This window comes from Solanum tuberosum, unplaced genomic scaffold, assembly GCF_000226075.1.
Source record: "Solanum tuberosum cultivar DM 1-3 516 R44 unplaced genomic scaffold, SolTub_3.0 scf00315, whole genome shotgun sequence".
Classification (NCBI taxonomy): domain Eukaryota; kingdom Viridiplantae; phylum Streptophyta; class Magnoliopsida; order Solanales; family Solanaceae; genus Solanum; species Solanum tuberosum.
In genome coordinates, this window is record NW_006239239.1 from 505584 (window position 1) to 513763 (window position 8180).

The following is an 8180-nucleotide window of genomic DNA, read 5'->3' on the forward strand; positions in this document are numbered from 1 at the left end:
AAAATATATGTATATATACAATTTTCTCTCGCTTTATACAAACACAAACACACTTTATACACTTGCGTTTGTATAAAAAATGAGAGAGGCGAGGGAGAGAACGAGAGTGGCGAGCGAGATTCACCAGGAGAGAGGTGAAATAGCAACAATTTGCTATGAGGTACAATTAAATCAAACTATATTTATAGTATTTAATTTGAATTAATAGTTTGCTATTATATACAATTTTTCCTTTTTAAATGAGTTGGATACCCAACCCATTTAAAATGGGTAAATATGAGTTGATACCACATATTAATTACTCATTCTCCCATCCCTAGTCATAAACATGACATTAACATGAATATAATAGAAAGGAGGTTATGGAGGTGAAAGGTTACAAGAATAATGATCATAAAGGTGGAGGTTATCTTCATAATGGAGAAAAGTAATGGAGATAATTAGTCATAATAACTTTTTGGTGTAATGAACATCCACACCATAATATTTTATAACAAAAGAGATTAAATTACTATAGTAATAATTTTATTATAAGACTCTACATTATTTTCTTCTGAATTTATTCCACTTTCTACGTTAATCTTCCACAACTTTTTCCTTTATCCCTACAAGCACAAATCAACAAAATTGTTAGTTACTCTAAATAGTTTATATGATTTTTTCACCCTTAAACATCTAAAATAATATTTTGTAACTTTTATGTGACAAAAAAAAAAACCAAAAAAAATATTTTTACAGTTTAAGTAATCATACCTTGATTTAATTTGACACTATAATTTTATTAATTCTTGAGTTCATCAAAATAATTGACAAAATTATAAATGCAAAACAAATTTAATAATCCATATTCATAAAAAAAAATCTGAATTTTTCATGCTATCCATATCATGGAGTAAAAAAAGAACGTTTGAATTTGAGATCAAAATAATTATGAAATAGAAAAATTTAAAAAGATGGTAGTAGACTTGTTTTCCGACGTTCCAATTATTAAAAATATCAAAAGATAAATTGAAGATATCATTATTTATAATGAATGTTGGACAAAAATAATATGATAATTTACCTCTTTAAGCTTTCTTGATCTTTTCATTTATATTGTTATCAACGCGGTAAAGTATGACAAAAAAAAATTAAATTCGACTTATATATAACAACATAGATGAAAGGTTCACTCATAAATAATTGGATCGATCAATATCACACTTGTCATTCATAAAATTAGGAAGAAAAAAAATCAAATTAAGATAAGCATATAAGGAATTATTATATCATATAAACAATTACAAAAGAATAGTCGACACCTCAATGAAAATTATGAAATAGGAAGAAAGAAAAAGAGAAACCTAATATTATATGTTGTATTTTCTATCCAAACAAACGACACAAAATCATCTCCTCCAAATACAAACTAAAAGCATATAATTTATACAAAGTGTAAGTATATAATTTATTAGAAATAATGAACATATATTTTCGAAACGATTAAAGAAGAGGGTGGAACATAACTATTCAGATTTTATTGAAATAATAAAGCAAGAATAATGTGAAATTAAGGTATAGTACATAAATGAATGAATAAAAAAGAGAAAATTAAACAGAATAATGGTAAAAGCCAAAAATAGGAAGAAAAAATATAAATATATTTCTAATTCAATAAAGCATGTCATATCACTTTTTTTTAATTTCTAATTTTATTATCAGATTATAGATAGATAGATAGATATATAGATATATTAGATTAACAACTAGAAGAAGGCCAAAAATAAAAGGAAAATAAATAAATTTATTAAGAGTATAAATTAAAGAGGTGTGAGTTATGGATAGTTACTCCTACCAATATGAAGAGTTTTTGTTGTAAATGTTCTATAACGACCTGCTCCGGTTGTTATAGAAAAGTCAACGAGGAAAGTTTTTGGACCGAAAAACTTTTTGGTAGTAACTTGAGAATTTCTAGCCTAGTCCAGATTTAGACGAAATTGGAGTCAGTGAGGTCTAGGGAAATCTGGTAATGAATGAGAGATCTAATCATGAATTTGATCACATGAATAGATAGCTAAGACGTTAAGAAAATCGTACGAATTTACGGAATCGAATTTGGGAGAGTAGAACTTCTGAAACTGACCTTAGCGTGAATGGGTAGTTTTTGATTGTCATGGGTTGAAGGTGTGTTGTGAAATGGGGGTTTGGAACTCTTAATTCAACTCTTTGTCTCCATGCAAGCCGCTAGGGAGGGATTTATCCCGCCAGGGCGGGGCCGCTGTAGCGGGATAGGGTCCGCCACAGCGGGACAAACGCGACTTAAGTCGGAAATAAACCCCAAAAACGTCATTATTCTACAAACTTCGTTCTTAAGAGTTAGGAGACGACCCTAGACGATTTCTTGACAGTTTTCCACTATTTTGGTGCAAAAGGTAAGATTCTTACTCCCCAAATTCATTTTCGATCCGTAGAACTTAGATTCTTGGTTATTAATTATTGTGGGGGGGGGGGGGGAGAGAGTTTTTGGACTGAATTGGATGGTGGGAAAAAGCCCTAGCTGCACTTTAGGATCATGAGTTTGGCCTAAGGTTGATAATATTGATTGTAATCAGGGTAATTAGGACTCATTTATTGATCCTCCTGTTGTATTAATTGTTTGTAGACCAAGAACAAACGGAAAGAATCTGGAAAGGAAAGAATCAAGTTTCTTATGAGGATTCAAGCTTTGTTTGAGGTAGGTAATGGTTTGATTTCATGTTTGTGTGATGTATGCTAGTATTTGCTCTATTGTAATGCATGTATGTATGCGAATGTTGAACTATTGATCACATCTAGTAGTGACAAATGGGCGGGTTGGGTAAAATTTGGGCGGGTTGAAAATGGGTCAACATAAAATGGGTAATCATTCAACTCATCCATATTTGATATGAATAAAAATGTATTGGGTAAGAAATGGTTTGAAGTGGCTGTTTCAACTAAGCTTAAAAAATCTTAGAAGTCTTGTTTAACTATATAAATATCATTATCAAAGGTCCAAAAGTTGCTCAATTGAATATTCTCATTGTTTCCTATGAAAATTTCATCGATCAAATTTCCATGGCTATATGAGATTTTGTGAATGGCCTCCAATCCCCACGTAATTTGTCAAAAAAATTTTCCTGAAAAGCATATTCCAATCCGATTTAAGTACGACGATCTCCAAAAATCTTCCACATGCCAGGTTTTTTGTGTCATTCAACCAATTGCTAAAGGAAAGTATTTTTCCACAATAACAATTCCTTGCCCTTTTCCCCATCTCCTAAGACCAAGTGGCTTTGTGACATAGGGAGATTTAATTTGGCACAATACTTTAAACAATTCTTGAGCATCTCCAAAATACTTATAGTGTAGTGCACTAGCATCGATCGATAAGTCAGAATTGCTAAAATGCAACTTGCAATTCCATAGATTGTGTGAATCTTGTCGCGCCCCATTTTTTCACCAAAAACTGATATTCGGTGCACGACTTAACAACTTTTTTGAGCTTTGGGTTGGATCGAAGAGTCGCCACCTAACGAGTTAAGGCACGTTAGGGCACCTATCTAACCTAACTAAATCTAACTAAGGTCAACGAACCAGAGATCGGGTAAGGGTTCAAGTTACCTCGAAGGGAAGGTGTTAGGGATCCCTCGAGGTCCACAAATGTGGGTCCCGGTCGTATCTCATGCAATTTATGTGGGGGTTACAAATAGCAATTAAGGTCACCTCATTACTTGGTTATTTAAATTAAGCATGCTTTCTAGGTGATAACTAATATTAAACAATTAAGGTTGCTTCATTTATTCTTTATTTAAGCATGCGAAACTAGGTGATGACATAATATTAAATATATAAACACAAATAGTTATAGATAAGCGAGAAGACAGAATATACACAAATAAATAGGCAAATCAATTTTATTTATTAAACTACCCCAAACAATTATAATTAAAGCAAGTAAGGGAAAGGAAAGGGAGACTCTAAAAATGACAACTTTACGGATCAACGCTCGACTTCTATATATATAGGGACATACAAAACAAATGTTTGTCGTTTATGGCTCGAGGCAATGTCATCATCTCCGTAGGGACTAAACTACCCCTACCCCACCTTCCGCATGCATTTCGTCCTAAAAGGCGCCTATCGTCCCCACTTAAGGTCCAAGAGGCGTTGAACTACTATTAAGATAGTTTTAGACAAAATAAAATATAGGGTCCTAGTTAGGCCCCCTAGAAACCAAGTCAAACACGTTGGACGAGCACTTAGCACGTAGAATCTCATATTGGCATCTAGATTTTATTAGACATACTGGCAAACATAAGTAATTGTGAAAAGGTCTCATGCTTAAGTGTGTGCATACAAGCATAACAATATTATAACAGTTTATTTATTAATTTTAGAGGGGCAAAATTATGACATAATGCAGATTTTATTACTTGGTTTTAAAATATAGCAGAAAGGTGATCACATAATGCAAAAATGTTTAGTACCATTAGCAGATTTTATTATTAATACAAAAATTTATTTTAAGTGGCAAAGCGGTATATTAATGCAGAAGTTAATTATTTTAGACATGAATTAATCGGGGCAGCGAATATCTAAGGTAGCAGCTTTTAAGAAAAGACACGCAGCAAAGGATTATCATTAACTGATTTTTAAGTAACAAAAGAGATTAATTATTAAACATGCTAGTCAAACGGGCAGTAGTAAATGCAGTTTAAATTGTCCAATTTTAAAATTTTCAGGCCGTTTAACACACTAAAGTGGATAAACTCCTATAAGCTAGCCTGACTATTGACTTACTCAAGTTTATTAGAATCTGATTAATTAATTATCATTCAAATTTATCATATATTGAATTGATATTAACACAGCAGCCCTTATCAGATTAAATGAGTTGATTATAATGTTACAATTACAAAATGATTATTGAAGTTAATTGATTAACATGTCGAGGTTACTAAAATCAATTAATTAACACACCAAACTATTAGGGACTGATTGATCAAGTCTAATTAAATTTAAATAAATCTTATATGAGACTAATATCTAACAGATTGACTAATACAAGATTGTTGAATATCAATCAATATTTTACTCTTAAATTACTATATAAAAGAATTAATTTAATTAAATAAAACAAGGAACAACCAAAGTTATTTTAATGATAAATTAAGAAATAGTCGTGCAAATCAAATAGGTGTATTATGATAGGGGGGACCTACCTTGTTGCAAGTGGGTTCATATGAACCCACTTTGTCAAAAAAATACATTGTATATACATATATATTCAATCTGTTTTTTGAAACAAAACACTGTATATAATTAATTTGACCCCACTTAAATCAATAGTAACATGTATCCCAGCGGCAAAGTGGTTACAATTTGACTGATGCATCGCGGATACGATTTCCACCCACAACATTTAATACTGCTTCATTTTTTTTATATGTTGAACCCACTTGATAAAATTTCTGGGTCCGCCACTGATCATGATGAACAATTAAAAATATCTAAGCACATGATCAACTTTAAAATATAGTTAAGCAAGATTAAATAGGTGATTAATGGCAATAATAATTTAATTTTATTTAGATCTAAAGTGAAGTTGCTAAATATGAACTACCGAACAATCACGAACCTATATACATGCTTTCTAACACAAATAAGTTACGATAAAATAAACAAGTAGCACGTAAATCCCCTCCCCTTTAGACGATCCCCAAATATTTCACATATATCTATGGAGTTAGAGTTTACAAATTATTACAATATCAAAAAATGGACCAATACAAATATAAACAACAATAAAAGCAAAATATCATCCGGGCACCCATCATAGATGACTTTTCGTGTCTTGAATTTTAAATTCAAAACATGTTTAAAAGAATATACCAAAGACAAGATCATAATTATATAGATAGCAAAACATAGTTCACCGCCCCAGTCTTCAATTTATTGGGGGTCTGATTGGGCGCACTGCTGGTGCGCCGCCTCAGGCCTCAATTTACTGGGGTCTGATTGGGTGCATTGCTGTCACACCGCATAGGCATTCATTTATTGGGGTCTGATTGGGCGCACTGCTGGTGTGCCGCACAAACCTCTATTCTACTCATTTTATGATCCTAAAGCCTTTTTAATCGATTACTTTTCTCAATTTTTCCTTAGATTCAATTACCCAATACAAGTACACAAGAATCTACTAAAAAACAACTCTTAAACTCGAATTGATTACCTCAAGAACTCATCAAACCATCCTAATTCAAGAACAAAAATAATACTTCAAGAACACTTATCAAGAACTCAAATCCTTCAACTTTTGAGAACGAAATTGCGCTGAAAATAACATGATTGACGTGTGGGTGAACGAACCCAACACTATTAGAACTCACATACCTCTTAGGGATTAAACCCTTGGTGAAACAACTTTCAATTCGCAAGAAAATTGATGAACGTCTCGACTTTTCTCCTTTTTCTCCTCTTCTTGAACTCCTCTAAAAAACTCTATCGTAAATTAGGATTTGTAAAACTGAACCAAATCAGTTTAGTCCCTAGATATTAACAAAATTCATTTTAATCTCATAATTTCGGGTAACTTTCCTTAACTGGACAGACAAATTTCAAATAATCAAATAAAATAAAAAAGAATAGAATTATATTAATTGAAATCAAAACAATACATTAATAAATCTTCAAAATATTTGGAAATCATTCAAACTTTTATATTAATATGACTATCTCTTTTGATGAATCTTTCAAGATAATTAAGTTTCATTCTTCATTTTGATGAACTTGTACCAAATTAATGTGAACATCTCTATAATGAATCTTTGAAGAATTTATATATGATCTTTAACAAAGTGACGACCATATTGTAACATTATTAAATACATAATTGATAAAAAAGATGGAGAAAATTTTTATAAAAGGAGAAAAAACTATACTACATTTTTTTGCTCTGATACCATATTGTTGAAGTGTACAACCATCTCATCTTAAAACTTAAGTTGTTAGAGAAAACACATTTTAATTAGTTAATTATGTTCTCAAAAATTATTATAGCGTTGCTAAGGAATTGAAAGTTCAAATTGAACTTTGTTCACGATAGCAGCCAAGATTTAATTGTTACTTGTTGCTTTCAATTATCTCATTTGACCCTGTTTCTAGTGAATTGTCTAAGTAATACTCAATGTCAAATACTAAATAAAATAGTAATAACATTGATATCGATGTATAATTATATAATATGCATTTGTTTCTGGTCATGAAGAAAAAAAACACTTCATCATGACACATTCATCTATGTGAGACGATATTCATGGTGTGAATTCGACACTGGTACACCAATCAAAAATTCCAAAATAAACCTACTGTAGAATCCACCCTTGAAATCATTTTGAAATCCGACGGAGACAAACTCAATAAGTAACTGGACTAAAAATTACATTTCAAACCTATTAAAATCATTAAAATATCGATCTAAGGTCATTTTGACCGAAATCAACTTCAAAATTATTAACCAACAATTGAATAATCTTGAATGCCTCAGGATCTGAACTAATTATCCAACTTATTAAAAAAAAAATACTTTTCAGATCTAGCAAAACTATCAGAATTCCATTTGAGTCCATTTACCTGACCTGTTGACTTGAGTCAAACTTTTAGAAATTGAAAAACTTATCCAATACCCATCTGATCACCTTGAGAGTCATGCCACCTATCACAATTTTTTGAGTTTCACACCTAAACTATTGAGAGTATGAGTTTTCTACATGAACTATCATCTAATAGTTATTGAAACACACCTCGACTAATTTCTGATTTGTGTGTACTACACTCTCTTTTGTTTAAAAATTCTGTCACGTGACACTTCACGTTAAAAATAGGGATAAGGGTCTGAAAAATACCCCAACTTTGGTCGGATTTGCTGTTGCGATACTAAACTTTCATGAGGACCTATTACCTCCCTAGACTATTTAATACCGTATTTTTTACCCCCTGAACTATTTAATAGTGTATTTTAAAGGCATATATGTGCCCACATGGACACATTACTATTTATAATTTTGCATTTTTTTTGTCCACGTGGGCAAATATATATGTTTAAAATACGGTATTAAATAGTTTAGGGAGGTAATAGGTCCTCATGAAAGTTTAGTATCGCAACAACAAATCCGACCAAA